At 42.9% G+C, this 25,835-nt stretch overlaps 1 protein-coding gene across 7 annotated transcripts in view; it reads left to right on the forward strand.

The window, feature by feature from the left end:
* The window catches only part of BACH2 (BTB domain and CNC homolog 2), a 373,875-nt gene that overhangs the window by 209,681 nt on the left and 138,359 nt on the right, over positions 1–25,835 (forward strand). For 5 of the 7 annotated variants that reach the window (XM_070450113.1, XM_070450108.1, XM_070450114.1 and 2 more), the window contains exon 3: positions 7,459–7,607. The exons of 1 other annotated variant lie outside the window; for it this stretch is intronic. The gene's annotated coding sequence lies outside the window, so the exon portion shown is untranslated. Of the gene's footprint in view, positions 1–7,458; positions 7,608–16,595; positions 16,859–25,835 lie in introns of those variants that run through there. One more of the 7 variants, XM_070450111.1, reaches the window with a different exon arrangement.

The following is a 25,835-nucleotide window of genomic DNA, read 5'->3' on the forward strand; positions in this document are numbered from 1 at the left end:
GAGGAAAGGGGTGAGCTTTGGAGTCAAACTGGCATGGATACAGATTACATGTCATCCCCTCTTACCTCCTCCAGTGTGACCTTGGGCAAGGCATGTTGCCTCTCTGAGCCATGGTTCTCTCATTCACTCAGTAGGCTAATAATACTCATAATATTCCTGACACAGTTCCTAGAATGTGGAAGTTTTGAGTCATTAAAAAGTATGATTATTACTATGCATAAGTATAAGTCACTATTTATATTCTAAAGCTACAGAAACCCCCAGTATATTTTGGATTGGGTATTTTCTTTTATATTGAAATATAGTTGTTTTTTTCGGGTATACAGCAAAGTGATTCAGATCTATTCTTCTCAGATTCTTTTATAGATCATTACAAGATACTGAATACAGTTCCTTGTGCTGTACAGTAAATCCTTGTTGGTTATCTATTTTATATACAGTAGTGTGTACATGTTAAGACTCTTAATTTAACCCTTCCCCCGTTCCCCTTTGTTATCAGATTGTATGTTTTCAACACTTGTTTCTTTTTAGCTTCTTGTGTATCAGAATGTGTGTTTTCAACACTTGTTTCTTTTTAGCTGCTGCTTTTCAGAATTGTCAATGGCAAGTGGTTCTAAATGCACTATCCTCTTAGGGGTGGAAATCTGAACACGCTCTCCACTATATTTTGGGAAGGTAAAACCTTGAGAATCAAAGAAGTGAATTTTCTAGCTGGGGTTCTCCAACTAGAGTAACTTGGCATCTGAAATGTGTAAGTGGAAACTTTCAGAAATGTTTTATCTTAATTAATTTTCTCCATCCTCTCTGAAGTGGCTGCTCCCCAGTTCTTTCTCTGTTGCAGAAAAAAAAAAAAAAAGCACATTTCCTCATATCACCTTCCCATGCCACGAGAACAAAACACAAAAGCCACAGACCTATGATTCAAAGGTCTTCTGCCTCATACAAGTGACTGTTGAAATTCGGTTTGAAATGTATATTCAAAAAAAAAAAAAAAACTCACCTCTGTAGTTTCTTAAAAAATTAATGTCGATGGACCCCTTTCTTTTCAAAGCCCTTCTGGTCATAAAATAGTACGTGACTACGGGATGAATAGGGGCTCCAGGACCGCTCACAAGTTAGCATGTTTATCGCTAAAGCTGTCACCAAATTTCTGGTAATATTTTTATACAGCATGGGACCAGCAGAACGCTTGAGATTTAACCTTTTCCAGCAGATGGTAGTCTCAAAATGGAATTTGTAATTTTAGAATTAAGTTTTGAACTCTCGTCTTGTTTTCTGACCACTGTAATTTCTCTTTCTATTCAATTCAGAGGGAAAGAGTGATGGAGTGTGTGTGTATCTGTGTAGATGGACATTATTTATTAACCTTAAAAACCACTACTGTGACTTTGCACAGAAGGACCAGAGTGGCATTTTGAAGGTCCTGAAAGTCAGATTGGCTCAATGGTATCCTCCAGGTACAATCCCATTGTGATGCTGAGCAAAATCAGGTTATTTAGCCTGGTGACTCTCCTCAAGTGAAATAGTATAAATACAATGGAGATGATTAACTTAAAAACACTGTATCACAGAGCATAATATCTCTGTCCCCTTAAATTTTGGCAGACCTGGATTCTGGTTCAAATAAGAGCAGAAAGCAGTTCTTGAATATTTTGTCATGTTTTCTTATTATCATTCTGAATCCCAGTAAGGTAGGAAGAGGTGATCAGGATAGGAGAGAATTGACAGCTGGACACAGGAAGCAATATTGGAAATTGGAAAATCATTAAGCCAAACCACTTTTATGTTTCTTGGCAATAATGTAGCTGGTATTAGATTTGGGATGTAGATAAAAATATTTCCCCCTGGAGCTGCCTGGGGGGAAGCAAAGAGGGCTTTGCTCATCAAATCTCACTCAGGCCACTGCGAACATTTTAGCTAAGAGTGGAGTTGCAGAGTGAAAGAATGCAATCAGCCTTACTTACACAAGAAGAACCTTCTAGAAAACCTGGTCATTTTACAGCTAATGGGAATAAATGTTCCCTGGCCCACTGCTTGCAGCTGGAGACCTGCTTGTACTTTTTTATGACTATTGCTATAATTAAATACCATTTACTTTTTCTTAGCTGAGGAATGTAGGTCCCACTGACTTTTTCTTCTAAGTAAATTTAAGTTTGTGCAAGAGGGAATTTCTTACAGATAATTTCCCTTCTCTGGGATATGTGACTTGACTTGTGAGTGAGTGCACAGTAGCCGTTCAGATATCCCTTTTTAAAACTTTCCCCCAGCCTCTGTAACAGTAAATATGAAGAAACGAAAGGCAGTGCTTTCATGCTTAGTACGGCGTTACCATACCTCCTCACCCACCTTTTCCTAAGAGCAGTCTGGTGAACCACGGCGAGGTTTCGTGAGGTCTTTGGACATCAGTCTAGCTGAGAAGCAACCGTGAGAGCAGGAAGTGTCCGTGATGACCTCATTCACCGTTGTTTCAAGACACCTAAATGTACCCAGGAGGAGGTCAGTAGATGCTTAATGAAGAGATGATTGAGTGTTGTCCTGTGAGCTTCTGGGGTCCAAAATACTGCCTAGAAAGCTAGTGCATGAGGCAGCCTAGAGCTGCACCGTTGAATAAGGTGCCCACTCACCACGGAGGCCTCTTTAAATGTACATCAATTTAAATTGATTAAAATTTAAAATTCAGTTCTTCTGTCTCACTAGGAACTTTAAAGCTCTATGGAGTTCTTGAAAGTTCTATGCAGAACCACTTTGGACACCACAGATACTGAATATTTTCCTCATCAGAGAAAGCTGTGTTAGACAGCCCTGGTAGAGATCATTAGCAGAGGCCAAAGTTAGTGGCCCCAGCCCTTCTGAAGTGAGATTCCCATGTAACCCTGATGTTCCCTCACACTGCAAAAAGTAGCCCTTTTAGATCTCTCCTCCAGTACTGTAGGAACTCAGTCAGGAAAGGTGGGTAGCCCACAGGGGTGCCATCTCTTTGAAACTAAGAGTCCAGCAACAATAGAGCTGTTTGCCAGACTGACATTCCCAGGGGTCTACACTAGTTGTTAGAATAGTGAAACATTTTACCAGCTACTACAGAGCTACTGTTTTAAGCTCTTCCAGGACCTCCTTCCTATGCCCCAGAGGCCCTGACTGTTCACCTAGGATGTCCCCAGCCTCCCCTTAATCCAGCAAAATGAACTAATGCCCGTCCCATCCCCAGGGGTGAGAGGCTGCTCACAGCCCCATCCCAGTACTGCAGACCTTGACCTCAAGGGGAGACTGCTTCCTAAGAGTCAGTCTTAAGGGTGCCCCATCCCTACCATGGCCAAGGCCCTGATCACAGAACCATTAGTCTCAACAAGAGTTTTAAAAGCATTTTATTCAACTCCCTCATTTTACTGAGGAAATCACGTCCAGAGTTACTCAGCGGATTTGTGGCCATTTCAAAGATAAAACTTTCCTAACTCAGTTTTTGTTCTGATTTGGGGTTGGTTTGTTTTTTGTTCATTTGTTTTGTTTTTGCTGTCTCTTCCTGTTGTCAGTTTCCTTAGCTGTGAAATGGGGATCAGTATCTTTATACCTTGCAAAGTTGTTAGTAAAAAGAACAGTGATACCCAACATTTTATGTATGTGTTAGGAGTTTGCGAAAACTCTCTTGTCTGCCGTCTCATTCCATCGTCACAGGGACCGGTGAAAGGCATTGGGCCCAGAGGCGATGAATGACCTGCCCTTAATAGCAAAGCTCCTCTGGGTGGCAACCCTCTTAAGTCTCTTAGGGCTTAGGAAACCATAAACTCTCTCGTAAATGTACGATAACAGAACCACATGGCATTAGTAGTTTTTAAGCTTGTGGTATTTTGCCGTTCAAGATTCAGTGACATTGAAAGTGTAATTTTATTCAAGCAACTTTTTTTTTTTACTTTGATAATATGCCAGTTGCACAGACTTTGGTTCAGCATTAAAACAGACGTGAGCTGCTCCGAAGTACATTCTTTAAATGAGAGAATCCAAATTTGTAATCAGCTTTAAAAATGCAGTTGTGTAGTTTGAGTAGCTAAAGAGCTTTTAGTAATCATTTCTGTTACTTAATGGTGGCTTTTTTTTTTTATTATTCTCTTTCCCTCCGAAGTAATTAGGCCCTTTGGAAAAAACAAAGTATGTTCTTTGACGGTGAGTGGTCATCTCCTCTCAGTTCAATTCAGTCGTGTCCGACTCTTTGCGACCCCATGGACTGCAGCACACAAGGCTTCCCTGTCCATCACCAACTCCTGGAGCTTGCTGAAACTCATGTCCATCGAGCTGGTGATGCCATCCAACCATCTCATCCTCTGTCATCCCCTTCTCCTCTTGCCTTCAATCTTTTATCATCATCTTATTTTTCTCATCCTATAGGCCTGGTGTACTTAGAAAATTAATCGTATACCCTATTGTGACAAAGAAAAAAATCACTTAGAAGTCCTTCTACCCACTTGACACCTAATTATCAGGAGAATGCTATTTTAAGTATAAAGAAAAGCTTCAGTGGAGTAAGCGGTCCACTTCTTGATACATCTTGGGTCTCTTGATAGATTTGATGGAAGCACCCCTTAGTTTTTGAGAAGATTGTTGAGATAAATTTAACTCACTCCTAAAACAAATTAAATTTATACCCCCCTCTTTTTCTCTCTACGAACTGCAGGCATTATATAGTGTATACTAAACTATGCAGAAACTGAGTTTCTAGACGAGGGCAAGAGTGGGTGTTATTTCATTCCATGTAACAAAAAATCTCTCTTCCATTTTCTGGTATCAGTGTGTGAAAATTGTGGCCTCCTCTACATCAGTTGTAGTAGTAAATGGCAGCTCGCTCCAGTATTCTTGCCTGGAAAATTCCACGGACAGAGGAGCCTGGCAGACTGTATAGTCCATGGGGTCGCAAAGAGGCAGACGTGACTGAGCGACTGAGTGCACACACACACTCCGTCAATTATCCTGCGAGGTTAAATACATAAAGGGCAGAGAGAAAGAAAATTTATTAGAAAAGGCTATACATGGAAAGGAACTTGGGGTTTCGAACTCTGATTTAGCGTTACTAAACTTGCAGTCTCACTTGGGAAGAATATGTTTGTAGGTTTGGTGGTTTTTTAAAGTGTATGTGTGTGTCTTCATTCTTCTCTGTGTGAACAGACTCTCAACTCTCAGCTGTCCTGAGATACAGCCTTCCTTCTGTCCATATAAAACCTTGGACGTGTTTACAGTTATTTGGACTCTGCTTGTATTTTATACTATTTTCACTGCTTCCTACAGATAGTATTGGAGGTGTTGACAGAAAAATGTCTAAGGGTAACATTTGGATTGATAGCTTGACTAGGAGTCACTGAGTCTTTGGATTATCTTGGAGTCATTCAAGACATTAGGCTTGATCTTTGAAATTGCAACCCTTTAATTCCTCCAGACTTACTAGGGGAGAAGGGGGATTGATGAGCAAGCACATACTTTGGAACTTCACCATCACCAGTTTCTGTACCAGTGCACTCGGCATTACATGAGATAAAGCATGTAAGGCACTCAGCACTAGAGTTGACACATCGTGAGTACTTGGGAAGGTTAGCCGTGATTACTGGCTTGTCTGATTTAATTTTGTCTTCACATCTCTTTCTGCTCCCTGATGGCCATTCTGAAGAGCAGTCAGATGTCCAAGAAATAGGAAAATACCAAATGCACGGGAAATGCAAGGCTTTGGTCTTCCAGAAGCAGAATTTATCAGTGCACAAAGAAAAATGATTGTGGTTTTTTTTCACGATGATGTGTCGATGACTTCCATACTCCCTCCACGGAAGGCGGGCAATTCCCCCCTTGTCAGATCCAGCTCAGTCCCATCTAATGAGGGCTCCTTGATGGAAAACTGTCCTTACTCCCATTTCCCTCTTTATTATGTGAAAAACAATGAGCTGCTGATCATCATCTGTGTAAGAAAGAAAGTAGAGTCTAAGTGTGGTTGTCCCTGATGAGAGCTCTGTGAAGGTGTGTGACGGGCAAGTGCGTTTCTCCTGTGCCTTCGGTAAAGTGGGTACCTAAACAAACGAGCCAGAACTCCTGCTGTGGCAGGAGTGTGAGTTGGTGCAGCTTTTCTGAACAGTCTCCAGGACCCTCGAAGCTCCCTCCACTTGACCCCACAATTCTTTTTCTAGGAATCTACCTGGGAAAATACACAGACATTCAGGCAATTTGATACTCAGATACATCTGTCAAAGTGTCATTTGCGATAACAAAAGAAAAGAAAACAATATGTCATTCCCCAAGTGAGAGAAATAATGAAATAAAACACTTTTCTGCACAGACATTGAAAAGCATGTTTCTGAAGAATTTTTAATGACTTGAGGAAATGCTCACGTTCATATACTATTGAATTAAAAAGGAGAAACTAAGCTCTGTTTTTGCATATCTGAAAAGAATACCGGTCCACAATCCCTTATCCCCAGTTCTGAATGCATTTGCTTCAAACATCACAAATGTCTCTTGGTGACTTGTTTGGTAGAAAAATCTGACCTTAACTAATGTGAAGCTCTGTTTTATCTGACCAAATAAGAATATGCATCTACTTTGCTGCAAAGCTATCTAATATGTGTGATTACAGGGTGCTGCTTCAGATTCTGATGGGGCATCGTACAGTAAGTGGTAACTGAGCATCATAATGCTCTCTCACACCAAGCAGTTCTGAACTCTGAAGTGTATCTGGCCCGGGAGTTTCATTTAAGGGGTCATGAGCCTACACAACAAAATACCATGAGTGACTTATCAGTGTCAAGGTTGCAGTTGATGTTTATTTTTTCTTGATTCTTTTCCATAAAATTTTCAGGTGTTCTAGAATAAGCATGTATTAATTTATCCTCAGGAAAAAATAAGGACTATTATTTTCTAAGAAAACATATTTGAGGTATCAGAGGATCATCTCATTTCAGTTGGAATCCACAGATTTATCACTTGCTTCAAATTTATCACAACTCTTTCTGCTGTTGTTTAGTCACTAGGTCGTGTCCGACTCTTTGTGACCCCATGGACTGTGGCCTGCCAGGCCCCTCTGTTCACAGGATTTCCCAGGCAGGAATCCTGGAGTGGCCTGCCGTTTCCTTCTCCATTGTTTCCTGTATCTTCTTGCTAATACGGCCAGGTGTGTCTTTTGAACCAAAGTGTTCTGATGTGGTGAGATAAAACATTCAGGAGATGAAATACAGAGACAGCTGACTGGGTATATCCAAGCTGCTTTGGGGTTCAGAAGGGCACGCCATGAGGCGTGCGTTTCACCCGTGGTGAGCCCTGGCATTGATACCTGCATTGTTTTATCCAGTCCTGTTTAGCTGGACCGGTCCTGAGGCACAGGAAGCTAGAGGTCATGAAATCGGAGGATGGGGTGTAGCAGGATTGCAGGAGCGAGGGGACGATGTTAACATGCAAGGTTTCCTCTGCTAATGGACAGTCTTCCTCCCCGATCAGGTGGATGCCCGCTGACCTGGCGCAAGGCGGCCCCACAAGGTTTTGGGGTCCATGTCTGAATGGATTGCTGTAGCCTTCTCTTCTCACCCTTCGCCCAGTTCCCTGCATCCTAAGACTCGAAGCCAGCACGGGACCTGGAAAAATTACATGTAAGTTTTGACTAAGGTTTCTTTCCTCCAACCACACAAGGCCAAGAATTTTCTGAGATGATAATAACAAGGTGTCTTGAGAATTATCCTTGGGGAAGGGAACAGGGGTTAGACTCTGCCTTTGGGTGGTTCCCTAACTCGGTGGATCTTAACCACTATCATGCTTCAGAATCGCCTGGAGGGCTTGTGAAAGTCCAGCTTGCTGAAGCACATACCCAGACTCCTGGATTCAGGAGATCTAGGGGCCTCTAAGAATTTACTTTACTAACAAACTTCCAAGTGATGCCAATGAGGCTGGTCCAGGGACCCCACTTTGAGAATCACTGCTTTAACTCAAGTGTGAGTGATAAGAGGAATGATGAAGGTAGAAACGTGTATGAAACTAAAATGAAGATATTAGTGCTGTACTTAATACATGAACTCAACTCTCAGGAAAGAGACTTTTAGGGCCTTCTCAGCACTGTCACCTTTGGAAGTCCATCCAAGTAGATGCCATTATTCTGTGCCAGCTCAACTCCAGAGGCACGGGTACCAGCCATTCTCTGCCCTTGCCTTTCAACAGGGGTGACTGACAGTGCTGTTAGCAGGCTGTGGTGATGGCCACCACCTTTTCCCATGGGTCCTCATCATGCTTTGAGACATACTCCAAAGGGAAAATCTTTTTTCTCCTGGGCTAGAAAATATATTGTCCACTTTCAAAGTGAATCATCCCAGTATGATCCTTCCCCTCATACTGTTAAATGTGACTTGATTTGCAAAAGGCATATGTGAAGGAAGGTGAACTTCTAATTAAAAGTCTAAGCCAGCAAAACCAGTGTTTTGTTTCTGTGTTAGCTTTGGGACAAGCCAGTCACCTCTCTGCTGAAGGCAAGAACAATTTAGTCCGTGTTCATAGAATAAAGTAGAAGAGATTGACTCAATAACTGTGCACTTGGATATATGGGAGCATACATGCTAATGTACACATGTACCTGTGAACCTGTATGTTTCTAAGCTTTCCGTGTAGGAGTTCTCACAGCATGTTGTCTTTTGTTTCATTGAATCAATGTGCGTGTGAAAATAGCCTGAGTGATGCTGTCTAGGAAATGTTTGAGAAATTTATGGGCGTTTTGAATCTGTGGACAAGCATGGTGGTTTATAACATTTTACTAGATATGGTTTATGTTATCATTCAAAGCAGCAATTAGGGCTTACAGTTCTTTTATTATAACTCTCTGAAATGGAGAACAGTCACTTTAAAAAAAAACAAAACTTTTTTAAATTGAAAGTAGTCACTTTTTAAAAATAAAGTGATTGAACAGCACGAGAATGTTTGGCATGATTTGGCATTGCTTTCATTTTACAGACAAAGAAATTGATTATCAGAAAGGGTTAAAATAATGGAAGGAAGGAAAGAAGGAAGAAAGGAAGGGCTCCAAGAATCACATAGAAAGAAGTAGCCAAGGCCGCCTGTAAAATTTGAGGGTCCCTGTACAAGATGAATATTTGGAGTTGCTTGGGAATAGTCACTTTTAATAAAGCAATTCCCAAGCAGATATGTTATGAACATTACATTCTCTCTAGATGTTAACAGAACCCCACATCCTGCAGATAGATTTAAGTGCATGCATTTAAAATAAAAAGCACAAAGTCAGAAAAATAAGACCAAAAGAGCAAGAGGTGATGAAAGAGTTGTAGAAGGAATTAATTCAGAATTGTCTTCTGGGAGCTGCCCAGAGGGTAACAGGGCTGGTGATCGGGCTGGCAGAGTTGTGAGCGAGGTAATTACCTCTGATCACTCTGCCCTTACAAATGATAACGTCTCTGTCAAGCATTAATTGGTTATTCTGCACCACATTCTGGGAAGTTTCAGTCTATGAAGTGTGTTCACCATGAAGTAGAAGAAATGGGTTGGATCCAGTGTTCCTTCATCTCCCTCCTGCTTTCCTGCGCTGGCATCTGTGAGTGCCCACGTTTACACTTGAGGTTTCCCTGGTGGATGACCTTGGGTGCCAGTTTAATAACTGCAAGGAAGCCAGGGCAGGTAGCAGGCGGCTGGGACCCCCGGGGTGACTTGGAGCAGAGACTCCTGCTGGCCCTGGTGCTCACTTCCTGGCCCCCTCCCTGCAGCCTTGGGTGAAGCAGCCAACACACCCGGTGCCCGGAGCACCTCTGTGAGAGTCATGGGGCTCCCCTGGTGGTCCAGTGATTAGACTCCATGCTGTCAAGGCACGGGACGTGGGTTCAGTCCCTGGTCAGGGAAATAAAATCCCTCATGCCATGTGGCGTGGCCAATAAGTAGAGTAAAAATAATAATAATAAGGTCTTGGCAATTCCCTGGTGGTGTAGTGTTTAGGACTTGGCACTTTCACTGCCATGGACCTGGGTTAAAAAATAAATTAAAAAGTGAAGTTTGAAAAATAAATACTGTGCATTTGGGGACAAGGAGTACATGGGACCCCATGGTGCTTTCCTTTCAGTTTTGCCGTCAACCTAAAACTGCACTAAAACATTTATTAATATGAAAAACTGAACACTAGACAGTATGATGATTCCTGAAAAAAATTAAACATAGAATGACCATGTGTGGCTGTTGCTTCAGTCGTGCCCAACTCTCTGCAACCCTGTGGACTGCAGCCCACCAGGCTTCTCTGCCCGTGGAGTTCTCCAGCCAGGAATACTGGAGTGGGTTGCCATTTCCTCCTCCAGGGGATCTTCCCGACCCAGGGACTGAACCCATGTCTCCTGCATCTCCTACACTGGGAGGTGGATTCTTACCACTGTGCCACCTGGAAGCCTAGAAGGACCGTATGATTCTGCAGTTCCTCTCCTGGGTGTATACTTAAGAGTAGTGAAAACCGAGCCTTCAACAGATACTTGTGCATCCATGTTCATACATCATTATTCCCAATAGCCCAAAGGTGGAGGCAACTCATTCAACCACGAATGAAGAAAATGTGGAATACACATACAAGAGAATATTATTTAGTCTTAAAAATATGGAATTCTGGCACATGTTCCAACATGGATGAAACATGTGATACCAAGTGGAATGAGCGAGACACAGAATGACAGATACCTTATGATCCCACTTACGTGATGTGCCCAGACTAGTCAAAGCCACTGAAAGTGTAGAAGGCTGATTTCCAGGGCCTGAGAATAGAGGGGAGAGAGAAGCTAGTGTTACCGGGTACAGAGTTTCACTTTGGGAAGATGAAAGAATTCTGGAGATGGATGGTGGTCACGGCTGCACAGTGATTTGAACGGCTTCCCAGGTGGCTTAGTGGTGAAGAACCTGCTTGCCAATGCAGGAGACACAGAACCTGTGAGCTCGATCCCTTGGGAAGATCCCTTGCAGAAGGAAATGGCAACCTGCTCCAGTATTCCTGCCTGGACAATCCCATGGACAGAGGAGCCTGGCAGGCTACAGTCCATGGGGTCGCAAAGAGTCAGATGTGACTCAGCAACTAGAACAACAACTCAATGCCGCTGAACTGTGCTCTTAAAAAATGATTTAAGTGGTAAACGTTATGTTGTGTGTATTTTACCACACACACACACACACACACACACACACAAATACCCTGAATACCAGAATTTACTTTCCTTCTGAGAATAGCAGGCAGAACACTAAGTAATGCTCGGCAGGAATGCTGTAGTTTGAGTAGGCGGAGGACGCATAGGTGTCCGTGTCCCTCACACCTTCCCAGGCACCCTTTGGGCAAAGGTGAAGGCCTGCAGAATATTAGACTTCAGTCTCAGGAATGGGTTTTCTATCGGGACAAGGACAAATTTGTCCGAAACCGCTAGGGAAATTTGTCATCAATAACCGTCACCTCTACTAAAATCTCATGTGCACATGCAGGAAAGCCGCTTTCCTGGGGTGGAAGGGATGTGCACACCCGTGTGCTCCAGTCGTGGGACTGCTGCAGGTCATGTGAATTATGACTTCATTAGTGAGTCCGGTACCACAGCCCAGGATGCGTGAATAGTGGAGGCAGTTGACAGGTCTTAGCCATGGGGGCAGACCTGAAGACAGGACCAGGACTTGCCCCAGAGTGAAGCCTAGCAGAAAGTGGAAACTTGGAAAGAAAATTAGTAGCAAATAGATCTCCTGCAACAGGGCTTCTCACTCTAATGCTTGTTTGACATTCTCCCAGTGACGTGTAGCTTATCCGTCATCAGCAAATCTCTGTATTATTAGACATTGCTGCACCCATACCTCACAGAACAGCTGTAGAAGTAACATGGAGGCCTGTGAGGAATAAGAAGGATTGAACCCACTGAGTTAGTCCATTTGGGCCCTAATCTGGGGGAGGGAGGCGGATTTTGCTTTTTATCCTGTGTTTGTAGTAAACCAGCCTTGGAGAACCATCAGTGAGTTATAATTCCTAAAGAGCAGTACGTAAGGATCCATACTTTCAAAGAGCTTAGAAACTTCTGTCCTGAATCATCCCACAGCCTCCTTAAGACGTCAGAATCATTTATACATATCAGCATGCTTGTGTGTGGCCTTCCCCGGTGGCTCACAAGGTTAAGAATCTGCCTGCATTGCAGGAGACCTGGGTTTGATCCCTGGGTTGGGAATATCCCCTGGAGAAGGGAATGGCTATCCACTCCAGTAATCTGGCCTGTAGAATTCCATGGACAGAGGAGCCTGGTGGGCTGCAGTCCATGGGGTCACAAAGAGTCAGATACAACTGAACAACTTTCAAAAAGATAATAATAATAAATGCATGTGTGTGAATTATACACATATATACACACATAAATGTGTATGTATGTGTTTGGCTCAAGGAAAAAGTATAACCAAAAAAGAATTGAAATAAAATCATCAAAGTTGAAGTACAGTAGATATAAATCAGTCCCTCATTTCCAACCCAGACATTCCAAACCTGCTTAGAAATACTCTCCCTGCTTTTTGCTTAGGTGCTAGAGAACAGGGCATAGCAAGAAAGGTTTTGGAGTCAGTTGCTATAGGGAGCTGCTAAGACATCAAACAATTGGAATGAAATGTTTTTATGGAAAAGAAAATTCAGGGGAGCAAGTCTTAAGAGAGGAGAAATAAGTGCTTTTTCATCTTTGACATCACACGTAAATACTGGCACCCTAAGCTTGAGATGAAACAACATGGATATAGATTCTAATCAAAACAAGTTCAGCCCCAGGAGTTCAGAGACCATGATTTTTAGATGGACACCCTGACACAGATTGTCTACAACAGTCCCCAGAGGGAAAGACATGAGCTCGAGAAAGCCAACAAAGGCAGCCTTTGGGGGCTCTCATGATCGACTCTTATGGCTCCGAGAATCAGGTGTACCTGGATACAGGCCCTGAATTCATATTTAGTGATGGCTCAGCTACCTGGAACCCAACTAACCAGAACCCTGAATTAACCAGCCTGGGTACTTCCCACTGCCACTCAGCCCCCACCCCCTCTCACACCCCACACCCCACCCTACCGCACAAATCCCACTTCCCTTTTTCAGTGATAGAGATTCAGAAAACAAGATAGCTTTGGTTTAATAAAGTTAGCAAATATACCCTGGAGGATATTTGTAGCTGATGACACTGACCTGCTGAATCACTGAGAATGGTTAGATCCTTTATAAGTAGAAAAAGAAACTGCTTTGAAAAGATTTTGAACAGAAAGCATTTTCTAGCTGTCAGTTCCCCAGAAAATTGAAACAAATCAAAAAAGATCTTCTTGTCTTCACATAATTTAGTTAACTTAGATTTTATGACACCTATTTTCATGTCTTAATAATGCTATAAACATATTGACTTAGGATAGAAAAATATACCATTCATTTTGTTCTTGAGAAACCATGCAAGTTTTGGCTTTTCCCACCTTTCCAGTACCAGAGTTTAAATCTCAGATAATTATTTTTATGCTTATTCTGTTTATTCTAGTTGGAGGTACTCTAAAAGTTGAGATGTTAATGATAAGAATGTTATATAAAATAACTTCATGAATGTATATATTTAGCTCTTATTGTCATTAGGGAACCGTTGGCATAGTTTTGAAGCCAATTCTGTTTTTTTTTTTAAGATCGTATGTGATTCTTTGTAACATGCTGGTTCACAGTCATGTTGTGCTCAAGGCACCATCAAGATTAATTTTCATTGTCTGCATATACACTGATGGCGCGGGTAGTGGTGATGTAGCCAGTGTGGTAATAGACGTGTCCAAATCCGAGAAGATGCTCACTGTGCGTTCCCGACTCAGCCATGCAGGTGACAGAGCCGCTCGCCAGGTGACGTCCGTTGTAGTACCAGTAGTTTGTCAATTTCTTCTAATCATTTCCAGTGTGCTGCTTCTTACAAATAGTTTGTGTGCTCTTTCTTGGATGTGCCTGTGCGAACGAAGTCACAGTGCTCTCTGAGCCATGAGTTAACCCACGGGAGAGCTACCCTCTCCCAGAGACACACCCCTTACACTGACCACTGTGAGGTCCCTGGCCCCTGGAGCTCTGGGGCGGCTGGAGCGTGCCCAGACCGTGGTCACAGTGAGGAAGGACGCTGTTGTGAAGCTCTGCATAGGAGCAGCATTCTGAGAGTCCTGGGCAGGCTTAACTAGAAGCTATAACCTGTTCTTTCCAGCAGATTTCCCCTGTGTGTCATGTCTGCTTTGTCACCAGCCCAGGCTACTATAAAGATCCCGTGTATTAAGTTTTCTCAGTGACTAGAAAGAACAGAATCAGAAACTAATGAATTGTTTCCTTTTATCAAAATAGAGTTAGCTTTACTTTCCCAATTATGACAGTAATACATGCTTATAATACAAAATTTATAAAATAGCAGAGTAGAATAAAGAAAATAAGTCACTTTTAATCCAGCTATCCAAATGCAACCTACCTGTTAATGCCTACTTTTCTGTGTTTTTCCAGACTTTTTTCCTTTCTTCAACCAATTCCAAATTGACAGTCAGTACTCTGGACTGCTGACATCCCACAAATTGGTGGAATTCAGAAATTATAACTTTGTTATCATTTTATAGGACAGTGATCTCCTGGTTGCTTATTTTTCTCCCTTCAAATTACATTCGTCAACTCTTACAAGAGCAGATGCCTCTGTAGACTCAGCATCGTGTTTATCAAGTGGAAATTGTTATTAGCTTTTTTTTTTCCATTTCTGGATTCTGTCAATGAATGTGATTTTTGAGTGACCCTACAAGATCCTAGTGGGCCTTGGGAATGATAAAAGAAAGATTTGATGTGGTCCCAGATGGATAGTGTTATATCAACTGGTTTGTGTTCTAGATAGGTAAAAATTTGTAACTGATACACCATAAGACAATTTGGCAGAAGGGGGAAATGTTGAGCCGGATTCCTCACCCCTATTCCCCAACCGTACTCCAGACAATATGGACTCCAATAAAAATCTGATTTTATTTTCAAATAGAGCCCCTTCTGTGCTGTGAACCAGAGGGTTTTCCTTTGCATCATTTGTCATTGTTGTTCAGTCACTAGGTCATGTCCCACTCTTTGCGACCCCATGGAGTGCATCACACCAGGCTTCCCTGCCCTTCACCATCTCCTGGAGTTTGCTCAAACTCATGTCCACTGAGTCAGTGATGCCACCCAACTACCTCATCCTCTGTCACCCCTTGTTCTCCCGCCCTCAATCTTTCCCAGCGTCAGAGTCTTTTCCAGTGAGTCGGCTCTTTGCATCAGGTGGCCAAAGGATTGTAGCTTCGGCTTCAGCATCAGTCCTTCCAGTGGGTACTCGGGTGGATTCCCTTTAGAATTGAGTGGTTGGGTCTCCTTGCTGTCCAGGGACACTCGGGCGTCTTCTCCAGCACCACAGCTGGAAAGCATCGAGTCTTCGGCGCTCAGCCTTCTTTGTGGTATCCCTCTTCGGAGAAGCGTCTGCTCAGCCCCCTCTGGCGTGGTGTTCAGCCTGTGGTGTGGCTTGCGCTGAGTATCTGCGTGCTTCCTTTAGAGGGACGTCAGCTCTGGATCAGGGTGAATCCTGACTCTTCGCCAAATTTAGGAAGGGCTTTGAGCGCTGAAACAAGACCCAGATTAAAATGAAGGGGATTGTTAAAGGAGTCGCCTGAGGAAAGTTGTGGGAATGTCATCCACGGACATTAATGTCAGTAGAATATTAAGTGTATAGTAAACAGCTGCTGGAAGAGATTTTATGTTTCAGTAGTGATCTGGGGACTTCCCTGACAGCCGATCCAATGGTTTAAGACTCTTGTGTTTCCAGTATGGTGGAGTAGGGGTGGGGGGAGGTCAGATTCAATCCCTGGTCGAGGAATTAAGATCCCACATGCCATGCGGCACAGCTGAAAAATAAAAAATAAATGTTTAAAATGATCCATATTAGACATTGTGTGTAATGAGGTCTCATCATCCTCTGTACAAGCCTTAGGTTCTTTAAAAGCAGTTTTTTCTCGGTTCTTCCCTCTGCATGCCTTCACATCTTTTGTCTCCTAGTATATAATAGGGATACAGTGTGTTTTGACTTGAATTAAAATTTCTGTGCTGTGGCTCTTGCGTGACAGATGAACAAATGTGCTGAGCACAGGGTGTATTCTGCTTCCTTCTGACAGTAGTCGAAAGATGCCTTCTTCTGACGACAGTCAAAAGATGCTTTGGTAAATTGGGTGGCGCGCCCGAGTTGGGTACCAGTGTGGGAAGTGGTCTGCAGTGCTTTGATGCTCCCTTGGAGAAGGAGATGCTTGTGTGGATACTGAGAACTCAGTTCCCTACCTTCGGTTTCGGTTTGACCTCCTCGCTCCCCTGAGTCACGGCGTCCGCTCATCAGTGACAGGCACGTCCCAGAAACCTGAGACGGTCCCTCGGACTGTTTGTGACACTGTCTCTGAAATTTCCCGTGACACCAACAGCCAGCATTTGTCGTCAAACTTCAAAAACTTTGAGTTGGTTTGCAGTTGACATTGAGATTAACTTTCTCTAACCTAAACCAGTGAAAACTAAAACACTGCTCACCACATAAAAGTTTTGCTTTCGCTGCGCTCAGACCCCTCCCACCCTGTCACAGCACAGTCATTTGGAGTCTAGTGTGGGGAGGTGTGCTTGCACCTCAGTCGTGGATGACCCACTTTTTCGTAACACTTAATTACCCGTGTTTTTACAACAGCAGTCAGAGATCTGCTGATAGTGGACTCTAACCCCTCAAAGATTTTCTGATCCACCTCATCAGCACTGCTCTGGGAAGAAGGTGTGAGCTCTGCAGGGCGCGAGTAGCTACCGGGGATGACAGCATTTCCTCTAGTTTCTGGATAATGAGCAAGCGCGCAGGTAAAGATGCCTTTCTCGGTGTTGACTCTTTTCGTGTCTTCATTATTTAGTGGAACCAACTCTTAAATATTAATCCCCGTCTGCCTGTGTTTGCTACTGTGTTTGCGGAGGGTTCAGGGGAACAAGCATTCAGATCGGTGCCCTGGGACTTTAATAACTTAACTTTTCATGAAAAGTCTAAAGAGATGGTGATCAAAAATAGACTCTCGTCTCTATCCTCTCTATGCCCCCAGAAACATCCTCTTCCTCAATTTTTTTTTTTCTTATTTGCTCTCAAGGTGGGTTTTTTCAACATCAGCAGCTCCGCTCGGCAGCGAGGGTTCATGCTTGGTGAGCTGAGGGCTTGGGGGGATTGAGTGGATGGGACAGACAGAGACAAAAATGCACAGAAGGAAAGGGAGATGGCAAGGAGATGCTGTGTCCCGGGGAGCGCTGGCCCTCAGCACCCCAAGAGCAGATTTAGGATGAGCACTATTGCTGTAACTTTGGCAAGATCATTTCTGACAGCCTGCTCTGTTCTAGAAACGCTTACGTTTCTGATGTCCCTTTGTTCATTTGAGAAACTTTTAAAATCCCATCTTTGTTGCAAAAGAAGATGTTGTAGGTATCATCTGCCTGAATTTACAGAACCGTTTCAGGGGTGTGTTTCTTTGCTGGAAGCTGGTTGCCAGGCGGCAGGTGATGGGGTGGTAGCGGTGCCTGGCGGATCACCCTTGCCAAAGCACCGCCTGCCCTGCCACCGCGGAGTCTTTGAAAATGCCCAGAGATAAGTCAACGTTGTTTTCCCTGAAAGTCCTGATACAGAAAAAGAATGAAAGTACAAACACGAACTGGAAAAAATGTCACATATTTTAGCCACTTTGCATCCCTTGTTAGGACGAACCCTGAGTTGGGTTTTTTTTTTTTCTTTTTTCACATTTGTGGACTTGTGCGGTAGGTGGAGCAGTGTGGGTGGCCCAGAAAAAGTAGTGGTTAGAATAAGATTTTCCATTTATTGCCCTTTTGTGCATGGCTAAAAATAAGATTCATACAAATCAGAATATGTAATGCAAGCACAATCACTTTGTTAATTCTGATGACTGGCTTGCCCGCATCTTTGCATCTGTCTGGTAAGTGGTGCGTTGGGGGGAATAAATGCGTGTCTCTAAGCAGCAAAAAGTCGGCCACATTTGGGCACTGTGTGTCTACCTGTGATAGTTGATCAGCATTTTCCCCTCCTGAAGAAAGAAAGACACAACTCATACATAAGCAAATTGTGTCGGCGGAGGTTGCAAGAAATAGTGACAGGATCCTTGAATCATTTTTTGAGAAGTAATTGCCTTGTTTGAAATGCCATTTTACAACATCTATCCCTTTGGCTCGACGTTAGAAAGTTCTGTCCTGTAGATCCAGAGAACAGCAGCGGGAGGTCCCTTAGTGGTGTTGCAGAGAGATTGGAAGACGTCTTTGTTTGTGTAGGGACGTGGTGTTGGGGAGGGGGGACCAGGGATGGGCACAGACCTGCTCTATGCAGATGTCGGAGGGGCAGGTAACCAAGTAAAAACTCCCCTTCATCTGCCAGCCGAGTCTCCTGCAACCACAGTAAGGGGTAGCGTGTCTGTCTGTGGCTACAGAAAATACCAGACAGAAGTGGTGTCAACCTCCACAGGGAAATTCGCAGCTCCGTGATCCCAGCCATGGTGCTGTCCCCTGCTACTGGCTGAGTGGCTGTGGCATTTCCAAAGAATGAGGGTGTCTGCAAGGGAAGAGTGTGTCTGCTGAAGCCTTTCAGTTTGAAGTCACTTGGGAAATAGGATGAGTCAAGAGGACAGTCATTCCAGAAGCCTCTGGAAACTGAAGACTGCAAATCATATTCCCCACTGGTTGTCTGCAGGCTCAGCAGATGGTGAGGAAGGGTGGTTAACCTGAGACCAGAGCTTTGGGGGAAAGAGGACTAAGCAGCATCAGATTTTCACTTAGCTACCTGTTGACCTCGATCTCTATTGAACCTCTCCTAGGCCTGAACGTCTTTAATTAAAAACTGAAACAGGGGGAGTGCCTACCTCAGAGGGTGCTGGTGGGGAGTAAATGAGATAACGTCCTTGAAGCACAGAGCCAGCACTCAGTAAAAGGGGGGTGGTGATGCTTACTCACGCTGTTGCATCATACGAACGTGGTGGAGAATTTCAGGGCATTCGGCCGTTCCCCGCTCAGCTTGGAGGACACATTTGGGAATTAAGTGAATACAGGATCATCCTCTTGTTCATTGTTTCTCAATCAGAAGGCGACAGGTCATTTACAAATCATTTTGTTCTTCATAGTCTACTACTGTTACTTTTGGGGTCTCGGGTTTTTATTTTGCTCTTAAATTAGCACCATGAAAGCCCCTCTTTCATCTTAAGGTGAGCACTGTGTTGAGCATAAGCAGTTATTTTTGCCTTCCCACTCAATTTATGTCAGTGTGACCATTTCAGTTCTGACATCTGTGCACATTCTCTGTAATACCTGATGAGGTACATCATGAAAGAGAGAGTGCTAATATTGTAATCAAGGAAGGTTTTAAGTATTTCAGTTGGGAATGGGCAAAACTTGAGGAACAATTAGCTTCCATGGTGGTAGAATTCCCTGTAGAAAATGTCACATCTCTTGTCATTCTGGTCACTGATCAATCCTGTAGATAACCAGATGCTGACAAGCAGAAAACAATTACTGTTGCTTCTTTTTAGTATTCTTTGCAAACTATTTTCTCTTGAATGTAATGTATATCTAGCCTTCTAGGAGTCTTTTTCTGCCCACCAAAGTTTTTCATTAAGTAAATATATTGTGTATTTCATAATCAGGTCATCATTATAGGTATCTCTTAACCTTTTTGGTTAACCTTTAGTATTACATGTGAAGAGTTACATACATCAAATTGCATACATCAGATTCTTCAGCTTCCTCCATGACCTTCATGGGATGCAGTTTCTTCATTTGTCAAATTAAAAAAAGACATTATGACTGCACCCTGACTTGGCCTCACCAGGGACCTGACAAGAAGTGATAAATGAGACTAAGAAGCTAAGGGATTAAAACACCGTACAGGTGTAAAGCAGTGATGGCTTGGTTTTATCAATTGATGTATTACGCTAATTTTAAAAATTCTTCGCTCCAAGTTTTCCTTTTCATGATCTGTCCTACCACTTCAGTCATGGGTACAACCTTTGATTTGTAGTATATATGTTAGCATCATCACTGGATTTTCTGGATTTTTCATGCTAGGGACCCTATCAGTCCAGTGAACTGGAGACATTTCTCAGGTCGACTGAGTGGGCAAAACCTCTCTTTCATTAGAATGGTACCCAGGGAACAGACTTATGAATCTGGTGGGGCAGGAGCTGGGGGCTGGGGGAGAGGTTGCCTGGAAGGATAGGGTGGAATTTATGGAGAGAGTAACATGGAAACATACATTACCATAGGTAAAATAGATAGCCAATGAGAATTCGCCACATGACTCAGGGAACTCAACCCGGGGCTCTGTAACAGCCTAGAGGGATGGGATGGGGGAGGGAGGCGGGAAGAAGGTTTGAGAGGGAGGGGACATATGCATACCTATATGGCTGATTCATGTTGATTCTTGACAGAAAATAGCACAATACTGTAAAGCAATTATCCTTCACTTAAAAGTAAATAAACTTTTTAAAAAAAGAAGGATGGTACCCAGATTCTTTCAGTGCATCCAGACAGTGCTGCTTTTTCCACCTTTTTTTTTTTTCTTCTGTTGAGTGAAATGGAAGAATGCTTTTCAGGCAGAGCAAATCATTCTAGAAGACTAGCAAGTTCCTAGCATCACAGATACAGCTTCCCCCACCCCTCCCATGAACACACACACTCCCCATTATCTTTGCCTGTCTTATTGTACTTTGCCACAGACCGAAGTTTCTGTAAAAATGGTAGGCAAAAGGAGGTGATAAATTAGGCTCTGGGTCTGATTTCCTCCCACACCTTTGTAAGGGATGAGAGAGATTCTGAAATTCATCTCATTGATGTACCGCCTGCTTCTTCCTTCATAACAGCCAGTTTTAACCTATCCTTCATGTGCAATTTGAGGGTACTGGCCAGGCTGGGCTCATTATTCCTTTGGTTGAATAATGTAAAGCATTTGCAATGGAGATTTGCTCTAATGATGTATTTTAAGTGCATGTCCATGTTGTTGGTTTAATGCACTCAGTCATGGAATGCTTTAGAGTTTATTGCTAATGGATGAATCCTCAGGAAAATCGGCATTTTCAATCAGATTGACATTTAGAGTGAGAAATAGAAATCTAATGAGAGCATTTCAACCAAGGTTTGTAATTAGGGCTGAGTGGAGTAAATTTGTCCGTGCGCACCCCAGAAGGGCACCGTGGAAGGTGAAATCGCTCACTCTGCGCGAATGAGGCACGGGGGCCGATGGATCGGTGTCAGGCCTCGACACGGTGGAGTATGAATGATCCTGTCGCCAAGTGCTGCGCAGGGCATCAAGGGAATTCCACTCCAGTAAATTACGTTACTCAGACAGACCTGAAGGCATTGTGCTGGAATGAGAGGAGGGAAGAGGAGGCTGTCAGCACCCAGCGGACGATATTACAGAGCTGGCTGCAGGTGGACGTCACTGGTTTCCATTGTACCTGGAGAGTCTGTGTCCTCCTTTGTTAATTAGTTTTCAGAGGTTACAAGTGGGTACATGTGAAAGCAGTCGTGTCTCCTGGGGTATAGGTTTTAATTGACCCCAAGGGAGTAAATGCAAGTTAATTTGTATAAACTGGTTAGTGCTGGATTCTCTTAGTAGCTGGTGATACTACATGTTCATCTATGATCTAGCCCTTGTCTTATCTTATTTCGGGGCTGATCCAAAAATATTGGGTTGGCCAAAATGTGCGTCCAGGTTCTTTGATAACAGCTGATGGAGACCGAATGGAGTTTTTGGCCAACCCAATACATTAGGGGGATGTAACCATTCTTCTGTCTGTAATAGTGTGTTATTCCCCCACCCCTGGCTTCATAGAAACATGCATTTCTTTCATCCTCTTCTAACACATCTTTCCTCTCCTCACCTTACATTTCTAAGGGCAACAAATTGTGCCTGCGCCTAACGTTTCATTTCATGAAAGAATTCCAAGTGAAGAACAGTTGATTCCTCGAGTGCAGTTTGTGGCACAAAAAAAAAGAAAAAAAAACCAACCCACTATTTTTTCATTTCTTCTCTTTTCTTTTATTCCCCTGCAGTGAAGTGAGGCTTCACTTTTGGGGGAAAGTATTAGGAGAAGAACATAAGAGCATCGATTCTGTGGCTGCCTTCTTGGTTACGTTGGAGGTGTTCTGGGTACTTTGTCCACTTTGACCTCTAGTGCCAGCTCTTAAAAAAGCCAGACCAAGTGCTCGGGAGTTACACGGTTGCCTCTTCATCGGAAAGCAGATGTCCTCTCTGAATGGATAGATATTAAAAACTATATCCATTCTGACTTTCTTAAATCCATGTTACACTTTGTCTTTAGTGAAGTAAACCTGATAAGCATCTCTGATATTCTGTTAACAAGGAGAATGCATGATATTGTATGGAATGTCTCTAAAAGGTTTCCAAACAGCAAATTTTGAGCAACCTTTGTGAAACAGAAAACGCAGACTGCAGTGAAAATAATTTCTTGAGTTTGACTTTTATTCTTTGCGAAATAATACTCCATCAACATCAGGGTATCGCAATTTAGTCTTTACTTTGTAGCCATCGTTGCAATCTTATTTTGTTAATCCAAGCATAAAACTTAGTAAAACCAAGATACTTGGAAAACTAGTTTTGAGGGGGATAGGAGAAACTTTGGTTCATGATAAGATGGTTGATATTTCTGTTTTATGTAAGGTACCACCACTTTAATGACATTTTTTTAAAAAGTTGTTAGTTGATGATTCTAAAGTAATCATTGAGTATAAAAGTCATGATATAAAATGTCCTAGCATCATGTGTTATCCTCAGCGCACAAGGACTGTGCTTATAGACATTGCTTCGTTTATTTAAATGACACAAAAGGCTGGGACTATATGAGGAATAAGAGTCTCTCCCTAAATAAACTCCCTAGAATTTTTCCGCCTTTGTATTATGTCCATTTTGATGGGTAGTGTGTACCTTATGTCTTCTATTTTCTTCTCATCCATGCCATCATTTGGGAGATGCCAAGTGTTTCATTGTTGGCCCCAATAACACACGTATGACGTGTTTCTTTGTCCCGGCCTGTGATGCAGCATGCTATCAAAGTACACTTTTTGAGTTTTTCTGAATTGAATTCTGATGGAAGGTGTTTAACAGTACCTAAAACATGGCTGGTTTAGATGCTCCTTCCATCTGTAGAGGTTCCTTTGTTCCTGCCTACTTCTCCATGTCTGATTATAGTCTCTGTCTCTTTTTTTTTACATTAAAATTGGAAAGAGAAAGAGGGAGCTCCTTAGGAGAAATAGGTCCGTGGAGAATTGTGAATCCTCATTCAGAAGCTATTCTTAGTTCTGAGAAATATAATGAACTCCAGCTTTGGGTCCTGCCGCATCTCCCATGAATGATCTTGCCATCGTCACCACCTCACCCCTTGATTATGTTTTCCCCAAGGACTACTGGTATCTTTCCTCTAATATTCTGAATGAAGCATCTCCCAAGGAAAACATGTCTTGGAAGGAATTGGGTCCTGTTGTCCAGCAGGCCCACCTCTAAGTTTACTGGATGATTTTTTTTAATTAATTAATTTTTTTTGCTGTGGTGGGGCTTCACTGCTGCAAGGTTTTGCTCTAGTTGCAGCCGGGGCCTATTCTCCGGTTGCCCTATCTAGGCTTCTCATTGCAATGGCTTCTCTTTTTGCAAAGCACAGGCTCCAGGGCATGCAGGCTTCCGTCCTTGCAGCTCCTGGACTCGGGAACACAGGTCTGATAGCTGTGGCGCACGGGCTCAGTTGCTCCGGGTGTGTGGGGTCTTCGTGGATCAGGGATCGAACCCGTCTCCTGTGTTGGAGGGCGGATTCTTTACCACTGAGCCACCAGGGGAGCTTGGATGATTCTTCATCATTATTTATCTATCTCTGGCTGATTGGGTCTTCGTTGCGGCACACAGGCTTCTCTCCAGGTGTGGCGCTTGGGCTCCAGAGTGCACAAGCTCCATAGTTACGACACCCAGGCTTTGGTGACCCACAGCATGTGGGATCCTAGTTCCCCAACCAGGGACTGAACCCCCATTCCCTACACTGGAAAGTGGATTCTTAACCACTGGACCACCAGGGAAGTCCCCTACTGGATGAGTCTTAATTGTTCTATGAAGTGCATCTATCCTGCGTTACCTTGAAGTCTGCTGTGTCAAAGAAACTTTTCCAGAGATCTTGATTTCCTTGTCAGAAGTCAGCCCATTAATGTTAGCACTTCACTTAACAGGATCGTTATCGTGTTTCCAACTGAAACAGCTGCCTCACACTGCACGTTCCCTAGTTCCCAGCGCTGCAGAAAAAGAGACTTTTGTTCTGACTTGATGAGGAAAAAAATGCAAACAACAACACCAGCCCTACCACCAGAGATCCTATGAAGACATGTTCAAATGAACAATAAGGCCGTTTGTTCACAGATGACATAAGGATGTAAGAATTTAAACAATAAGACCTCTTGTGAAATGTGGCAGAATATGCCCCACAAACGTTGTGAAGTTCTCTGTCTCAGGGAAGCCAGTTTTTACACAGGCTTCAAAAAACCCATTAACGTATAAAGTACCTTTTAAAAGAAAAGAAAATCACTTGTCTCACTATAACATTAAAGCAATTTCTGTTCTGAGGAAAGCTAAAATGCATTCATTTATAGAAAGTACATACGCTGTAATTTATAAAAAGTATAGTACTCTACTCGGGAGTGTAGGGCCTCTTCCCTCCTTGGCCTGAAATGCGAAATCCATCATGCGGTCAAGACCTCTCTTCCTTTGAAGAATATTTATTTCTTCAAATGAAAAAAGTAAAATCCTTAAACCGCTTAGATTCAAGATGAAGTTTGCATGACAGTAATTCTCTTAAATTCTCTAACACCGATATGCTTTTCGTTTTTCTCTTCTTCTTCTGGGACCCCTCTGTGGGCAAGAATAGAGACACAGACGTACAGAATGGGCTTGTGGACACAGCGGGTGAAGGCGGGGTCGGGACGAATTGAGAGAGTAGCCTGAAATATGTACACTACCGTGTGTAAGATGGATAGCTAGTGGGAAGCTGCCATATCACACAAGGACCCCAGCCTGGTGCTCTGTGACAGTCTAGAGGGGTGGGTGGGAGGGAGGTTCAAGAGAGAGCAACATGTATATACTTACGGCTGGTTCGCATCATACAGCAGAAACCAGCACAGCATTGTAAAGCAGTTATCCTCCAGTTAAAAATGTTTTTAAAAATGAATCTTGAAAAAAAAAAAAAAAGCCCCCTGACATTGGTGGAACATGGGGAGAGAATAATTCTGCTTTAAAGAAAATTTTTAATTACTTTTATCTGAACCTTATCCCCTTTTTTTTGCCTTGCACTTTTAAGGAAGGTTTGATGTAATTGTAAACCCTAACAGGATGATGACAGAGAAATGCAGAGATTTCCTTGTCAGCTTGGATCAGGATCTCTCATAATGTCCCTGAATTATTCCTGTATTGATGATTCTGATGCTTAAAATGTGACCTTCCTACTTCAATAAAGAAAAAAAAAGTTACCTTCCAGGAAAACTCAGAGGGGAGGGAAAAAACACAATTTAACTGGCCAGAGCTGCTCATTGAGCTGACTTAGTATTAAACTCTAAAGATTTTCAAGTATTTGCAGATGGATATATATACAGCATCCTTGCAGAATCCTCTTAATTGAAGAAATGTTTCATCTCTATCTCTGTTGACAGAAAAGATTGCCTACTGATAATTGCTTTGCTTAAGTGTCTGATAATATGCCAGGAATGAGAGCATTCTGTGTTAGGTCATCTTTAATTATGCATGTACCACCTGTCA

Source organism: Odocoileus virginianus, chromosome 19 (assembly GCF_023699985.2).
Source record: "Odocoileus virginianus isolate 20LAN1187 ecotype Illinois chromosome 19, Ovbor_1.2, whole genome shotgun sequence".
Taxonomy (NCBI): Eukaryota; Metazoa; Chordata; class Mammalia; order Artiodactyla; family Cervidae; genus Odocoileus; species Odocoileus virginianus.